General features: G+C 26.2%; 2 protein-coding genes across 9 annotated transcripts in view; one reads left to right on the top strand and one right to left on the bottom strand.

Moving 5' to 3' along the window:
- The window catches only part of LOC107441763 (uncharacterized), a 33,929-nt gene extending 20,733 nt beyond the window's left edge, over window positions 1-13,196 (bottom strand). The window contains exons 1-3 of one of the 3 annotated variants that reach the window (XM_016055132.3): window positions 12,921-13,196; window positions 10,497-10,554; window positions 42-187 (exon numbers count right to left, since the gene is read on the bottom strand). The gene's annotated coding sequence lies outside the window, so the exon portion shown is untranslated. The other 2 variants (XM_043045250.2, XM_043045252.2) reach the window with 2 other exon arrangements.
- Window positions 13,197-13,308: 112 nt separating this feature from the next.
- LOC107441762 (DCN1-like protein SCCRO4) overlaps window positions 13,309-18,806 on the top strand; it is a 37,760-nt gene continuing 32,262 nt past the window's right edge. The window contains exons 1-3 of one of the 6 annotated variants that reach the window (XM_043045261.2): window positions 13,546-13,695; window positions 13,769-13,906; window positions 16,449-16,541. The gene's annotated coding sequence lies outside the window, so the exon portion shown is untranslated. Of the gene's footprint in view, window positions 13,420-13,439; window positions 13,696-13,768; window positions 13,907-16,448; window positions 16,542-18,806 lie in introns of those variants that run through there. The other 5 variants (XM_043045266.2, XM_043045269.2, XM_043045276.2 and 2 more) reach the window with 5 other exon arrangements.

The raw sequence follows: 18,806 nt of genomic DNA on the forward strand, positions 1-18,806 counted from the left end.
TAAATATACAGTTATTAAATTCTTATATCAACAGTACTCACCAATTATTTCATACTAATCACGTAATACAGGAATAAATCATGCTCTTTTTCTGAAATAAGATTACTAATATATCCATGATTTTTGGATTTTCGATCTTCAAAGCGTAGTTGCATTATATCCAAAATTACTCATCACAGTAACAAATCTAATTAAAATAATATTTTTATTACATTAAAAAAAATATATTTATAATTTAGATACTTGAGAATAATGTTTATACACTTTAAAAAAATATAATATTAAGTAAAAATCTACATTTTTTATTACCTTTCTATTTCAAATTATAGCAAAGATTGCAAATATTCCAATGATGTACAAATATTTTTGCACAAAAGATGGCCAACTAATTTTTAAAAATGTATCAATGACAAAACCCTCTTCACGTGAACCTTCAAATGGCAAAAGCTTTTTTTTTTCTTTTTCTTTTTTTACATTTAATTCACTCAAATACCAATAGTGCATAGTAGTTATTCAAAATCATTAATTAATTCATTTATTAATTTTCTTAACATTCTTCAATCAATATCCAAATTATAACTCATAGTACCCACTGAAAATATAAATGTCAAATATGTACATGGCTGTAATTTTAACTAATATAAAACCAAAATGAAGAAGAAAAAAAGCCTTGTAATATTAAGTTGCCAACTGCTTTTCTGCAAAAAAAATTTAAAATTGGTTGCGAATTAGACAGTAAGTTTTGCAAAATTCGGTTTAATTATTTAAACACTTTAAAACCTTCATCATGAAATAACTGGAACAAAGTTACACATTATTATATATGATTAAAGTATAATAAATTGTGGTCATCAAAGTCACTTAATATACTAAAAAAATAAAATATACTGAGCCAATAGTCAAATATTAAAACAACTTTGGTACCACTAGAAAAAATCATACAGAAATGCGTAGCTAAAAGCCCTAAAATGCGTATCAAGTTGGCAGCTATTATTATGGAAAAAAGTTAATAATCTTATAGCCTTTATTCAAAGTTCTCCTTAGAAATAAAAAAGGGCAGGGAGCTAAATCACAGAAAAGGGCACTCGCTTAACACCAGAAAAATTTATCAAATTGTGTAATAACTGAATTTACAGGGTTCCCACTCTTTCAACAGAGCAAAAATTAAGCACTTTTAAGGACTTTCTTTTTTGAAGAAATTAAGGACTTTTTTGAAAAATAAAGGATTTTAAAAAAAATAGTGTGATTATTTATCATTGAATATACATATGCCACCAGTGACAGTGCGAATTATTGACCTTCCTAAAAAAATCAATAAATTTTATTGTAATGTAAGCACTGATATAAATGCATTAATTAACACGCTCGCCAAAGAATTACCAGGCAAATCTGCTTATCCTTAAGAAATAAAAATAATAGTGTAACAATCTTAAAATTTTAAAAAAATATATACATTGCAGCAAAACAAATTATAAATAGTTACCAAATATTTAACTTTCTTGTTAGAAGCAAATTTAGTATTTAGTACCCAGATAAGCAAAATTAGCTTATTTGGTACCCAGGAAAAAAAAGTTAGTATTTTTGAAAAAACACTTGGTTTTTACCAATAAACCCCAGGTTCTTGATGAAAAACCTAGGTGAGCTGAGATTTTTTAAACCCTATTTCTTACAAATCTGTTTAATTTTTAGTACAAATACCCTGTTTCTAACAAATCTGTTTAATTTTTAGTACAATCATGAATTTCAAAAAATGTTATCCTTTCTATAAATTTACAGTTACTGATTACACTGAATGAAATATTATACCAATTTATTTAATAAGACATTTTAGTAAGTAGTTTTCGTTATGTATTCTAGTTCCAAAAAAAATTTTTTTTTTTTACTAATACAGTAGGGAACCGATTATCCGGAACGATCGGGACCATCACTATTCCGGATAACTGATTTTTCCGGTTTTCTGAATCGCTACAAAAAGCCGTTTTTTTTTATTGTTAAGCCCAACTAAAAAAAAAAAAAAAACATTTGGAAATAATCTTGAAAAAACGAAGTAATACACTAATGATTATTTCCAAAATGATGGTAAGGTAAACATCTTTCAAAAAAGAAAGAAAAATCCTAAAATCTTATGAGGAAAAAAACATTTAAAAAAAAAAATGTCGGGAAAATTTATCGAATTTCATTCCGGTTTTTTGGTTTTCCGGTTTACTGATTTCCGGATAACGGGTTCTGTACTGTACTTCTTTTCTTAGTGTTTCACTTAATCCCTATAAGCAGATGCATTACCAGAAGAACTTAATTTCTTGAATTCAGTCAATTTTGAAGGCTAGTGTGGGTATTCCACTTAGGTACCTTAAAACTGCCCCCCCCCCTCAAAAAAAAGAGCACTATTTCTTCCATGTGCAGTATTCCCCTTGTCCACACTATTATTTTCTTTTGAAATGTTTCACTCTCCTGATAAAGTATCGCTCTAGGCAAAGGGCAGAATATATTAATGAAAGTTCATGTTTTTTTCCCCTTGCCTCCTTTACACACATGAATTTTTGTCTCTCTAAAATGCTTTAGCATGGTCTAATAGATGCATGGTCTAATTCTAAGTGATAAAAGAACACCATTTTGTTTTAAAAAATGGAACTGAAAAATTGTTCCTATCAACCATAGTGATGCTAAAAAATTAATGACTTTTAAAAACCTTGAACCAAAATTAAGTACTTTTAAGGGCCCTTATTTTCCATATTAAAAATTAAGCAGTTTTTAAGGACTTTTAAGGATCGTGGGAACGCTGATTTAATTCTCAACAATTCTTAAATTACCCTCTAATACTATTTTATGTATATCTTTCAAAAAGTAATTCTCACACATTATCAAAACAAGGGAAAAATTTGTAGTTTATAAAAAATAATTAAAGGCATGCTAAACGATAAACGACTGAGCAGAAATTATTTTTTAAAAAAAAGTAAACTAAAAAGAGATTATTGATTGATAAACAAATTTAAAGCTTTTTTCTATAATTTTAACTGAAAATTATGAAAAAATGAACACATAAAAAGGCATTTAAAACCTTGAAAGTATTATTTAAAAAATAATTTTAAATCACTTAAAAAAAATTTCATTAATAAACAGTCTCCCTAAGAAAAAGAGAAACTTATAAAAATTTAACCAGCTGAGAATAATTCCAACAAAGTAAATACTTGTAATAGTAATCAAAATTAAACCTATAAACACAGATAATTTTGCCAGCGTGAAATTATTATTTATTATTTAAACTGAGAATTTTTTTTTTTTCAAAATGGAATATGACTAAAAGGGCACTGTTTTTAAGGAATGGAGGCTTATTTTTACAAGAAAGGCAAAGAGGACGCACTTATTGGGATCAAAGGGCAAGCAGGGTGGGACGACCTTCAGAAAACTCTTAGGGCGAACACTGCCTAAAAACTTAAGAAATAATCTTTCTAATTTGAACAATAAGACTGTTAAATATGACATTGTAAATTACTATCTAATAAATTAATAATTGTTCAATGTATGAGAATTCATACACAAATATTAGTTAACAATTTATCACAAGACACACATATTCAGAAAAAAAATGAATGAAATCGGTAAAATTGAACTACTAAAAAGAATATCTTCTAAAACAAAAATATTTAACAATTTGAAGACTCTCATAGAGGTAGAAATAAGCAACTGCTTTACAGTTTTTTCTTTTGTTGCTTCATAAAAATTAGAATTTCAAATAATAAAATGTCTGCCAACCTTCCATGGGGGGACATCTGAGATACAATACCTTCTTCAAAAAGATTACCCTTGCTACGAATTTAATAATTAATGTTTTGAAATTACTAGAATATTTTTCTGAGAATGGTCAAAAGTTTTATGCTTTCATATTCATTTAATTATTTTCCTAAATTGTGGATCGAATAAACTAAAAAATGGATGCCCTATCACTTAGTTGCTCCACAGAAAAAAAGTTAAAGTGTACTTAAAAATCTTAAATGTAATTGAAATATTACCTAAAGTTTTAAGAAATAATATTTCTTTCAAATTTGTACCGGCCCAAGCTGATTTTCAAGTGTAAGCAAACATGATTTTGGTGCCCTTCTCCATTAAGGACAATAATAAATATACACAGAGTAAAATTAATTTTATTTAGAATTATAAAAATAAGTAAAAATCTAAAGTTTTTATTTTTTTAATAAAAATGCGGTACAAACTACTTATATATTGCACTTTTATTTCAAATTCTATAGAGCAAAATAATAGAACTATGAAGCTCTGAATTGATAAAAAGATGTACAGTGTGATAAAAAAATAATCTAACTCTATCTTTTGATCTAATGATCAGATCTTCAGGTTCTAGGATTTACTCTTAATAGTTTGAGAGGGTGACTTCAAATATGCTAATTAATTAGTGCAGACAATATTTCAAGTTGCAAAATCAGACACAAAAACGTACTTTTTTAAAATAAACATACATTTCCTCAACTGATTCAGATTTTTGACACCCAAAATATAAGGGGAAGCCACAATCTGAGAAATATGGTTCCCGTAGGTTAGTCAGGAGAGCAATCCAAAGTTTAGACCCCATAACATTAATTTCATCGTATCTCGAAAACTTTTGAAGCTTATTCGAAAAATTTTTAAGCTTATTCGAAACATTTTTTGCACACAAGTATAAAATTCTTTTATTCAAAGATAATTCCATGCAGAAACATACATTTTAGTAAATATTTATTATTTGTTAGTTCTTGCTACTTATTATTTTTTATTAAATAATAGTGGGAAAAAGTTTGAATTTTAAGCTTTTTTTTTTCAGTCGTAATTTTCATGGCAAAATACAAAATTTGAGCGAAATCTGGTAAATAATTCCCGAGAAATCGGATTTTAAAGAGTGTCGTTTATTTAAAATTCGATTTTTGAATATTTAAGATTCAATAAGTGTCATATATTTAAGATGCGATAAGTGTTGTATATTTAAGATGTGTCGTATATTTAAGATTCGATTGTCGTACATTAAACATCGAATTTTAAATATACGACACTCTTTAAAATCCAATTTGAAATGGAGACATTTCTCTAAGAAACAAAAATTATTAAGGAGAGGAATATAAGATAGAAACAGGGTTGGCAGGTTTTTGACATGTGACAGTTTTTGACGGTTTAAACCATGGTTTAATCCGTCACGTCAAAAACCTCACTGTCGAAAATGTCAAAAACCTATATTCATATGTAAAATTCAATTAATGTATAAAATTTATATATTTTTTATAAAGGATAGTGTTTCTAAATATGTTCTAGAAAAAATAAATTTAAAATTTTGAAGAAACACTTATATTTTGAATAGTAACCAAAATCTTGTACTTTTGAAAGCTCACATCTTTTGTAATATTATGTATTCATTTTCATGTGTTATTGAAAATCTGCAGTGATATTATTAAGAAATTTATTTATAACCAAATTTAGTGTATAGTATAGATTATACTAAAAATTAGACATTTTTAAAGATAAACATTAGCAGTTTTGTACATTAGACATCTTTTAAAGAAAAATCTTTTTAATATTCTTTTAAATCTTCTTAATAATCTTTTTAACATAAGACAATACAAATTTAAGTGCTTTCTGTTAAATACACAGAGTAGTTAGTGTCGATTTACAGTATATTCAGCCTATTCATTTACTATGCTGAAAATTTAGTTTATCCAAATACTTGTGAATTTCATTTTGCTGAATACTATATACATAGTTTTGTTGAATATCTAAATATTCAGCTGTTGAATAATTACTTCTTGCTTTCAAGATATGCATTATTTGTATTCTTAATACAAGTGGGGGAAAAAATTAAGAGGTAAAAATTGTTTTAAAATGATAAGTGTAATAATTATAAATAAATATAATAAACAATATGAATTATATTTATCATTATTCACAAATATAACTACTTTTAAATTCAAATTAACATACTGGATAATAAAGATATTCGGTATAACATTAAAAAATTTTTTTTATACACTTGTATCAAGTTTGTATTTATACAACATAACTTGTAAGTTCCTTATAAATATTAGTTATATGTTCCTTATATGTCAAAAATGCATAGTAATAAACTTTTAATTTTCTTAAGTATCAAAAAAAAAAAAATTTTTTTTTTAAATATAAATATTTAAACAATTTTTGTGCAAAATTTTTCTGCACATGCATTTGAATATAAATTTCTGAGATTTTAAATCTGTTATTTTACCTTAATTTTAATTAAAAAATATTTTAAAACCTGCTGATTACCTATAGTATAATTAAATTTCAATATAATGCATGGCAACTGTTGGTAGTTTTGAAGTTTATATATTTTCTTGGCAAACTTCAGTTTTTGACACTTTTGACGGGTTTTTGACACTTTTGACAGGTTTTTGACGGTTTAAACCAGTATTATACCCTTGTCATGTCAAAAACCACTTTTTGACGTCAAAAACCCAGCCCTGGAAAGAAAGAAATGTGTTTTATACTCTTCCAGCAAACTTCAAAAAAATTGAGAGAAATTATTTTTGTTATTAATTCATTCAGTTAGTTATTTCACTTTGCTAAATTTTACATAACATTTACAGACTAAAAATATAGCTAAACAAAACAGTGCACAAAATATCAAAAGGACCGGAAAAGAATTTCATTTTTGTTACACTAAACTCAAAAAGAGTTAACAGGTTTTAATTATTAATTCTGTGTTATCCACTTCATCAGGAATCATTGGTCATCCAGCGCAGAAAATTTAAATGCTGGATTAATGTAAACCTAATATCTTTGGAGCAAAAAATAAGGTATTTCAAACATTCATATTTTCAAATTTTGTATTACACAGAAAATGTTATAGTGATCAGAATCTATGGAAACCTGATAGTGCAGTGTAGGCAAAAAATGGTGGGGGATTGGAGAACTCCCGCCCCAATTCATATGTTTTTCCCTGGGGATCTTGACCAGTGCACTCTTGAATTATCAAGCAAAGTTTAATAAATAAAGGCAGGAGCATCAGATTGCCATATTTTCTGATCAATATAACATTTACAAAATGCCTACTCTTAATATTTGCTCAAAGTTACAACAGAAGTTTAACAATTCTGCATTTAAATTTTCCTGGTTTGATAACAAAAGGTTTCAGACAATGTGAATGTTTACAACATTGATTAAAACAAAAAAAAACTTGTCTAAAGTCTGCTTTAACGAATTTATTGTATAAAATTAAAGAATAATTAACTATAATTTTAATTTAAATTGGAAATATTATGAATCACCAAAAATAAAATAAACACAATAAAATGGAAAATTTAAAGAAAAAAATCAATACTAATCCAACAAATTCACATTATTTTATACTAACTAAAAGGAAAACAGGTGTTTCTTTATTTTTCTTCTTTTTTTAAAGCTAAAATTGAAAAATTTTAAAGAAATCATGAACAGATAAAATAAAATAGTACAAACTTATCATAAAACATCTGGAAAATAAGTACATTTTTACTGTCATTTTTCACAAGCAAGCAAGAAAATAAGGTTTTAGAAAGGCAAAAAATAAGATGGTAAAAAGTTTATCTTTAAATCCAGCTTTGCCAGAATTCAACGCCCCCTTTACTAGGCGCTCTACGCAGCCGTTTACCAGGCTTACACCTCGGACCAGCCCTGTTTGCTTATAGTAAAATTGTTTAAAGATGACACCATAAAATTAACTACCCGGTAAAATTAATTATTGTTCAATTGATCTCTGATATCGCATTTTTTTTCTTAAGTTGTGAAGAACAGCTCTTATAATATAATACTTTGCTACTATTATAAATATGATAATAGTAACAAATGTAAAGAATAGTTCTGATGCTCCTGAAATGTGTGAAATATTAAAACTACCTCCATCTTTACCCTCCCCCCTCCCAAAAAAAATTTTTTTATGCACAAATTTTTTTTGGTTTAGGTTGCATTAAATATTACTCACTAATGACAACTAGTTACATAAAAGGGATAATTTTTTTTATTTATTTAGATTTCAAGGACTTTTCAATGAAATTTCATAATTTACAAGACCTCAAGGTCAAAAAATCAAAAATGCAAAAAATCAAATATGCAATTTTTCAAAAGGTTTTCTGAAAAATTATTAAAATCCTCAAACATTTCCCCTCCCCCCCTTTTTTTAAATGGCTAATTTTCTGCCAGGGTTAGCAGATTCAAATCAGCTTAATTAAAACCATTATTTAAATGAAATGTTTTTTTTTTAAAATCTTTGATTGAATTAAATAAAATGTTATTTCTATAAAAAAATCATTAATTTAAAAAGTTTCAGAGAAGAAATATTTTAAATTTTTTAATGATTTTCAAATTATATCTTTTTTCAATTAATTTGAATCATGCATTTACATGCATTATGCACTATAAAACAATTTTTCATACAGTAATATTGTTTGAAATTTACTTTTAGGATTTATTTTTGATATTTCAATTATAATTACATTTATAAAATTTAACTAATATTAAACTAAATTTTTAAAATATCATTAAAAAAATAAAACAAATTAGAAACTCTTATGCTTTCTGGTTAAAATGTAACTATTTAAAAGAAATTCAATGATTTCTATAAATATAATTACTTTAATTGTAAACACAAATTCTTTTGTTATTGTTTATAGTTATGATATCCAATATATTTTTAACTAAAGGAATGAGCAAAATTGGATGACTTGCAATATTGCAATTATTTGCTATTAAGGTGTTTAACTTTCTAATATATTTTATTTTTTATAGTACTTTTAATAAACTTTTACAGTGTAACAGTTTTTTTGAAAAACGTAATAGATACAGATAAAATTAATAGACAAGATATAAAAATTTGAACACTGCTTTTAGCTTAACTTTATAGCATAGTAATTTTATAGAACTTTACATAATATATATAACATCGCAAAAACTTAGACCAGTTCAATAATGTTTCTAGAAAACCATTCTCCAATAAAGTAAAAAGTTTTCAAAAGGCACTTATAAAAATCTAATATTTTATCAAAAAATTTAGGACTCCTAACTACGCTACGCATAACTTTCAACTAACAATACAAAAACTCCATGTATAGCATCATAACTTTATAGAAGTTGCAATATTATGTCATCAAGAATTTGTACAATGAGCTAAAGTAATACTGTTTTCAGAAAATACCTTTCTTTGATATTATATATATATATATGCCTAACAGCTTATCAAACAAATTTGCATTTCTTAATTATCTCATAGATTATTTTCAGCTAAAAATTTCTTATTCTTTAGCATCATAACTTAGTCTCTTGTCTAAATATAACATAATAAAAATTTGTAAAACAAATGAGCTCGTTCAATTTTGCTTCTATTTCAATAAAAATGTTGCTCCTAATGGCCCAATGTCCAACACTATCAAATTAGTGGCTCTTAACTATGTCATACATTGCTTTCAGCTTAACTATAACAAAGGCCTTTATCATAGCATCACAATTGTATCAAATTTTAGTTTAAATACATCAGAAAATTTTTTAAAAGAAATATACCAGATTAATACTACATCTAGAATCACCTCTCTACAATGAAAATGTTGCTCCTAATGTAACAAAATATATCCAACATTTTATCAAATTAGTGACTCCTGAATATGTCATACACTGCTTTCAGCTTAGTTTTAATTAAAAAATATCTTTCAGAGCTTCATAATTTTAACTAACTTTTATCTAGTTTAAATCCATGATAATTTGCAAACAAATAGGCCAGTTTAATATTGCTTCTAGAAACACCTTTCTTAAATAAAAATGTTGCTCCTAATGGTATGAAATATACCCAACATTTTATCAAATTAGTGACTCCTAAATAAGAAATACATAGCTTTCAGCTTAGCTTTAATTTAAAAATATCTTTCATAGCATCATAATTTTATCAAACTTTAGTTTAGATATAATATAAAAATTTGTAAAGCAAACAGGCCTGTCCAATTCTGTTTTTAGAAACACATTTCTCCAATTAAAATGACAATAAAATATGTCTAACATTTTATCAAACAAATTTCTGACTCTCATACACAGTAGAACTTCAATTACCCGACACTTAAAGAGCTACAGGTACATCCGAAAATCATAATTGTCTTGTAAATGGGAGAACTTTTCAATTTAGTACATAATTTTTGTTTTCTGTTAATCATTTTCTCGTAACCAGAATTAAGATTCTTCTACAGAACAGTAATAGAATTAAATTTGGAGCTTAACGGCATGAAGCTCATAAAATAAACTGTAGTACAATAACATCAGCTGCAATAATGAAAAAATATCTGTCAAGACACTTTTAAATGGTGTCAGATATCTGAAGTGTCGTATGGTCTGGTGTTGAATAATTAGAGTTCTACTATATATGTTATACTAAATATTATTATTGTATCAGTAGATTTTGATATAAAGGACATCTTATATTTCTAATCATAAATAGATTAAAAGAAATATAACTAAATAATAGTTCATTTTACCTTCACTTTTAGTTAAAATTATCTTCGTCTATAGCACTATAACTTTAAAAGTTCTGATCTGAAATAAATGAAAATCAATTAGAAAAATAAGTAAAAAACAAAGTAGCATTGACACAACAAAATTTAAGAAGCCTTACATATTGCAAATATTTTTAATGCATTCTGAAAGAGCAGCAATAGCAACACTTTCAATGTCTTCATCTTCTATCATCCTAAACATGATTTCTTACTATTACAGAATTTCGATAGCACCAGTAAAAAATTATTTTCAATTTGATAGTAAAAGTTATTTTTAATAATATTTTTTTAAAAAAAATATCTCTTAAAAAGGTTTTTAAAAAAAATGAAATATGAACACCACAAAATATAAATATTTTTAATGTATATATAAAAGACACAGATAATCAATCGATAGTGAAATTAAATGTTCGAAAAGCCTGATTTTTTTGTAATATTCTAATTTATTTTATAATATTCTTCTTCAGATCACTACAACAGAAACATATTTCTTGCAAAAAGTGTAAAACTTGATATATACCTAAATAGATTCAAAGAGACAGTAGATATTCTCTCCATTATAGCCAAAAAATTTACTAAATGGTAGATTTATAACTTATAACCAACAAAGATCTTGATCTCAACAAAAAAGTTGCTTAGAAATTGAAATAAAACTTAAAACAGTTGTCTCTTTTATTTCCATATTAACTTTTGATGGTACATGTAGTACACAATAATAGCATATTATTTTGAAATTAGTTTGCCATTTAAGAATTTTGTTTTATTTCATATGAATTGTCTTTAATAAGCAAAAGTAACCTTTCATAGAATTTTTAATGCAAATCAAAAGATAATACTTAATTCTTGTGTTTAAAGAAATAGAATATAAATTAGGTAGGTAACCATCAAAATAAAATAGTATAGGGTCTTTTCTACAAAATGTTATATGATCACAGAAATAATTTTAAAAAATATATATTTAATCTGAAATATATGAAAAAATTAAATCTTAATTTAAAATAGAGTAATCCAGCAACAAAATGGAAACCTACTTGTTAAATTAAGTAAGAATAACGAAAAAAATCTATTATTTCAGACAATTATTACTATGCATATTATATTCAACATTTCAAATTTATCCTTAGTCACATTTTCAAGTATAAAAATAGTTCTAATTTAATGCATTTCAAGGACAAAAATATATCAAAATTATAAATTTACAAAGGGACAACTTTATGAACAAATGAAATTTATTGATAATAAATTAAATTAAATATGTAAAATTGAAAACAATAGATCAATAATGAAAGAAGATACCCAGTGGATCTAGATATAAATTAACTAATAACAGCTAATAATTTTGAATTGATAAACTAAGAATTGATTGAACTAATAAATATTGAATTGTTGAAATAGATTAATTGAATCTTCATTAAAACAGAGAGAAATAAAAGAAATTTCTTACTGAACAAAATATGAACTTTTTGTATACAGTCAAATATTATCCCCTGAAACTAACTTTCTTTTTTGTTTCATAAGTAGCATTATCAATATTTTTATTACAAAAGAAATTAAAAAGACATTTGGTTTTGCAATATTTTTACCCAAATTGTAATAAACAGAATAGCAAATGTAATGATTGTTTATTTACTAATGTGAGCAAAAGAAATTTAGAGAATTGCAAAAAGAAAACCAACAGTGATTATCAAGCATATTCAAGACTGAAATACTGTTACCTAATTATTGTAACATTTAAAAAAAAATTTCTCCAACTTTTTTTAACTAATATAATAAGATTATTGGTGTATTTGTATTTATGCAGTCTCATCATATGATGTAATTTGCGCTACAAACACTTGATATAAAGAATTTATAACTAAAAGCTAGAATATAAAGATGATACATCATAAAAAGTATGTCTCTTTTAGTCACAAGAGTGAATAATATTTAGCTACTTTTTATTAAAATTTAAAAATTCCGACCTTTAAGGCTGCAAAATTTCATAACCTGAGGAAGCATATTGTGAGCTACGTATAAACAATTAAAATTGTAAAAATTATAGTTCTCTATCACAAAATGTTGAAAAACACTGCAAGATCAACAATTTTATTTGTTTTCATATTGCTAATTACAGGTGATTTAAGAGCAGATTGATTTTATTTCACAATTTCCTTGTGGCAACAAAAATTAATTAGTTAAGTATTTCATCGAACAATATAACTATTTCATACGATCTGTCTGGCTGGAATTTTTTTTAAAAAGCACACATACTCATTAAAATTATTTACGGATGATTTATGTATCATTTTATTTCAATTTTTTTCATTATCTTCAATCCATATCGCTGGTTATCCATAGAACGATCTTCTTAATATATGTTAAAATTGTAGCTAAAACTCATAGTGAGATGGAGAGGTTTACACTCACCAGAAAATATTGTTTACATTAATAGTTTAGTGTGAAAAACTTAAAAAAAAAACTTTAAAGGAGCCATAAGCAATGGCACCCGGATGTTGTTTAAAAGCCTGCCATTCAAAACTTCCTTTTAAAGAAACTACCTTATATATATATATATTGAGTTATATTCTTACAAATATCATCTAAACATTGTGTTTCAGAAAAAATAATTTTTTTTTTTACTCAGAATTTGAATGCCTCAAATAATTAATCAATATTTACATAGCCCCGAAATAATTAATGTTTACACGTTAAATTTGCACTGCAACATTGCAAAGTTAAAATTTGTAATTGGATTGGGCTTACGTAACATGACGTCACATGATGAGTCCTTATTATTGGTTGAATCCTTAACTTTTGGAATTCTTCGATGTATCATGTAAAGATGCCTGAAGAGAAAAATTTATTGCTGAACAATAGCTTCTTAACGAGGAAGGATCTTATCCAACGAAAACAGAAGTTTTAGCCAGTAAGATTTATCTCTTACTTAGTTTTATTTCCAAATTCTAAAAATATAAGCACCAGTTTTGTGAGTATTTTAAATTCAATGAATTCTGTCAGAATCATGAGATTCGCCTGTAATTTTCAAGATTTCGAATGAAATTAACGAACTCGTCGCACCAGTTGAAAAATTTGAGATATCGTACGCAAAGCTATGCACTTAATTTTCAGAAAACTTAAACATTTTCCTTCTATTGTAATGGAAAAAATAACACAATTTTGACGAAGAAATTCACCAGAAATTGTAATTATTATTATTTATAATGTTGTTATTGTAAAAACAACCTCTGAGTAAAAATTTTATTATTTTTTCCTAGAAATTTCCCTGCGGCTAAGCCGCACTCCCAGAATGAAACATAACAACAAAAATCAAAGCATAACATCAGAGCTGCTAGGAGAGCTCGCTAAAAATCAATTCTTTATTTTTGTTATTGCCGGCAAATACTGCGTATGAGGTATATTATTAGTTGCATAATTCTTAGAAAACTTATTTTGTCTCACACTTTTGTTTATAAAAAGAGAATAATAATTATACATTCAAATTAAAAGCTGCAATGATGACATACCTTAGTTTATTAAGTTGATTTATTACCAAATACGTGAATTTTTCTAGAGACAGATGCTTTGCACTTTCTTCTAAGTTTAATAATATTTGTAACAACATATTTTAAGTTTTCTTTGTTTGACATTAACCATGCATTAATTCAAACATTAACGTCTTATTTTCCAATAAGCCCAAAAACTTATCTGGTGTCCCTGAATGTAATTTGTTACTTAGTTAAAATTTAGAGAGATAAAAATGCTTAGCTGTTCCAAAAACGTATTCGATTGTAAAGATTTCTACAACCCCAAATGAACAACTTCATGCTTTTTTTTTGTGCAATGATATTATGATGAATAAAATATTGCATGTAATTGTACAACACACGTTTTTTTCCTTCCTAGTTGCTTTTTATTATTTATCTATTCTTAACCAAACAAAAATGTAATTTGTTGTATTTTTTGAAATAAAACTGATAGTGAAATTTATTTTATAAGTTTTATTATCTTTTGGTTTAAAAAGGAGCATATTTTGTTGCAAAAAACTTGATTACTGTTACCCAAATTTGAATTTTTCAATTTTATGAGATAACAATTTCAATTTACTTAGTAGAGTATTTAGTACATTTAAAGACTATAATATTGCCATACTTAATCAGTGCTTTGCAAATGCAGTTTCTTATTAAGAATGTCATCCATGATAGTATGCCAGTGTTATAAAACCTAAGAATTATGTTTTGTTAGGATCATTAATTCCTAACTTTTTAACTCAATGTCCTTGTAATCCTCTGCACATAATGAATTAAGGAAATTTAGCTTGAGTTTCTATGTACCTAGTAGTTAATATTTATATGCATTTAAAATAAATGACTCTTTCAAAAAATTCCAAGGTCACACACTCAGATTTTAAAAACCATCAAGTAATTTCCAAACTAAAAATAAAAAGCCATCATGTTTGAAGAGTTGATTAAACCTAATTATTTAATTATATTTACTTACAAGTTCATTGTATTATTGTTGACAATGATGGTGTGAGGCTGCTTTACACAGAAATCACTAGATTTTTATTCCCTCATTTATTTTATTTAATCAAATATTTCAACTCAAAGCAAGTTGAAACAAGTCATATGAGAAATGGCACTGAAATAAACTTTTTAAAATGAGTTAGAAAATGTATTTGACCAAAATGAAGATAAATAGTCTATCTCTTTGACGAGTTTAAAAACAAAACCATCTCTAACTTTGTATACTAGTTTATTGTTTTGGTTGGAGAGTTTGACTATACACAGAAATCAGTTTGCTGTTGATTATTATTATTATTATTTTTTTGCTCTGCTTTTTAAATGTTGCAGTTATTTTTATTTCATATATATTGCTAAGATTTTATGTTTAATTAATAGTTAAAAAAATATGTGTAGAAATATATTTGATTAAATTTAGGGTTGTCAGAAGCAAAAAAAAAGACATGCGGGTCAAAGATGGAAACGATGTTAATTATTTTTATCTTCAGTACTATAATTTAGAGGGCAAAGTTCAGTAACGCAAATGTTCCTGTTCTCACTGGCTCTAAAATTAAGAAGGAAGTGGTAAAAGTTGTAGAACATACTGTGACGTAAAATAAAATCACTTTTGAAGAAATTTAATGTTAAGCTGAAAAATTATACCTTGTTCATATGTTGTTAAACTTCATTTCATATAAATATTTGTTTTTATTTATTGAAAATAAACAACCATTTTCGCCACAAAGTTTATAACAATGAAAAAATTTTGCATACTTTAATTAGTTGATCAGTTATATTTTATTTGTATTTATCCGTTAGCTAGGTATCTGACAAAGCTATAAATTTGCACCATGCCTCCCTAGCAATGTATCAGGCCTCAATGTTTTTTAAGTATTTTTCAAGAGCTTTTCATTTTCCCATTATTTTGATAATGAGTGAGAATTACTGTGTAAAATATGCACATAGAGGGTAATTTAAAAATTGAAGATCAAATTTAGTTATTATTTAATAATGCACATTTTAATAAATTTTAATGGCGGCAAGTGAGTGCCCTTTTCTGCAAGAAAGCACCATGCCCTTTTTTTATTCCTAGGGAGGACTCTCGATTAACACAATTATAAAATGTGCTTACATAAATTTATTGTAGTTATATATTTTATAGACAAAATTATCTTTTTTATCACCTTTTAAGATTAAGAAAAATTGTAAAGTAGCAACCGTGGGGGTTGGTGAAAGGAGCCTTGTAGGGATTTTTAATCTTCGACTAGTTTCTTTAAAAAAAAAAATTTTTTTTTGCTTATAGATGAAATTCTTCAACATTTATTTCAGACCTAAAACTTTAGAAATTTAAACTGATGCTATAAAAGTTATATATTTTCTGAAATTTAAAATTACCAAAAAATATGTAATTTTATTTCTATCAAAATAACGTGCTTTTGTATTCTTTACTTTTAAGATTCAACATATTTGATTGGTTTTCAATAGAATCAACATCACGGAGAAACCCAGCTCTTCCTCCTCATCCCTCTCACAAGATTTACAAAATTTAGTGAGTCGTCTTTTTCTAATTTCTACAAAAATTATAAAATTCGTATGTACTGTCCCACTTATCTCGTTTTTTTAATTTTAAAGAAAAATGTAATTTTATTTTAAAGGATGTGTTTATACACCTTTTTTGTAAGTTTGGGTTGACTATTATCTACTACTGCCCCCTGTCATACTTTGAATACAGTCCCAATATCCTGAAAAAATCCAATTTACTTACACATTTGCTATGCTAAAAAAAATTCCTTTTGCTGAATACATTGCTCGGTGACCCTTGATTTAATAAAATATTTTTGATTTTGTTTTCTTCATAATTTCTAAAGAATACTTTCTTCAACTTAAAACCTTTTAAGACTTTTTGAACCATAATCTTAGAACTTAATTTTATGAACCGTTTCTGCAAGTTTTAATAAGTAAAAGATTTCCTGGAAGAGTAAAAAATTGACTGAATGATTCATTCCTAAAAAAGATACGCGCATAAAGAGGAGATTAGCCATCCGTCAGACTTAGATAAAGTGAAAAACTTTCTGCACACATCGATTAACTCTTGTAATAAGTTTCAATACTTTTGTTGCTGCCTCATTTTGACCAAATTCATTTTGAAAATCAGGGATTTTTTTAATAATGTTTAATTTTTATAAAACTATGATTTATACCACAGAGATGAGTTTGGTAAAAAAAAACCATGAAAGCTGAGAATAGAAATCCAAAAATGTCATATGCAAAAATACTATTTAATAAAAACCTGAAATTTGAGTAAGAAAAAAGTGCATGAAGGAAGCATTTATCAACAGAACATTATCAATGTTTCAATAAAAATATTGATGCGCATATTCGCCTAAATTATTCATATCTGCCACCCGTAAGCTTCGAAAGAGCTTTCTAATTTAATGAATTCAAAAGAAAAACTAGTTACCAAAACAATCAAACAGTGTGTTGTGATTGGAAAGAATCAGAAATATTAAAGATTTTAGCACCTGAAGAAATATTGAATGAAGATAATAATAAAAGAGAAGAAATACACAAAAATGTAAAATCAAATGACAAAGCAGAGATATTAACATTGTTCAAAGTAATTTTTTAAGTTAATATGTGTTATATAGCATTTACAGTGCTAAAATTAATGTTGGTTCGAAACAATGAAAATTTTACTCACACCACCATTAAAATAATTATCACTGGTGTCCCAGAACAGCAATTCATGTTAAATGGTGGTATATTGTTTTGATTTCGGATCTTATGATTTAGTCTGTATTTTTTTCACCAAAAAGCTTATTTCAGCATAATTGGGTACTTGCATTTCAAGAAGACACATGTGACCTATGACGTCTCCTCCAGCTGATCGTTTATAAGCAATACGGTGTGTTAAAGTTGTGCTAAGTTTCTCCATATAAGTTAGAATGTTAATTACCGTTAATCTAATATATATAATTCTCTTACGTGGCTCCCAAATTTTGGCTGTATTTCTTTTCCGACGGTGGCAACAGTTTTCATTTTTAATGAAGTACTTTGTACAACTAAATAAGATTCTTTTCACAACACTTAAATATTTACTTTGTTTTCTTCTTTTATAGAGAGAACAGTCGGCAGAGAATTCTGTTAGGTTAAAAAGCATTTTGCTAAAAAAAGAACAAATTCTAAAAGAATTAAAAATGAACAACTTAAAAAATAAAAATGCTGTTGCCAGCCATAGAATTTTTTGAAAGTTAACTTAGCAACATAATTCAAAATGACATAGAAGCGCAACTAGATCAAAATTAAGATACCTGAGTGCTTGAAGTAACAAATCCTTCAATTCTATAAGTGTCATATCGCCAAATGCCCAAATTAACAATTGTGTTTTTAAAGGAATTCTCTCTCTCTTTATATATATATTTGCATTTTACAACTTATTCATATTAAACTTCTGTTGTGTGTCTGAATACTGACATTTAGAACAAAATTAAGGTTTAGAATTGCCTCGGAGAAATTTGAATTGTTAACAATGACTTAAACAAAAAGTTTTATTTTAACTGATAAATACTATATTATAATTTTAACTTTTTCTATGACTATACTCATTTTCTTACTCTTTGTTTTTTATACATTTTATATTTTTGTGATAAAATAAAGAACTTATAGTTGTTCTGCTTCTGAACACTGATGAAAACGCAAAATGATGGGCTTCATCAACAATCAAAAATATATACATTTATTTTACAAATTCCATATTAGGGTGGCGCCATTCAGAGAATTAAAAATACAAAATTATCTTTAGCGAAGCCGATGC

The sequence above is a fragment of the Parasteatoda tepidariorum genome, chromosome 1 (assembly GCF_043381705.1).
Source record: "Parasteatoda tepidariorum isolate YZ-2023 chromosome 1, CAS_Ptep_4.0, whole genome shotgun sequence".
Classification (NCBI taxonomy): Eukaryota; Metazoa; Arthropoda; class Arachnida; order Araneae; family Theridiidae; genus Parasteatoda; species Parasteatoda tepidariorum.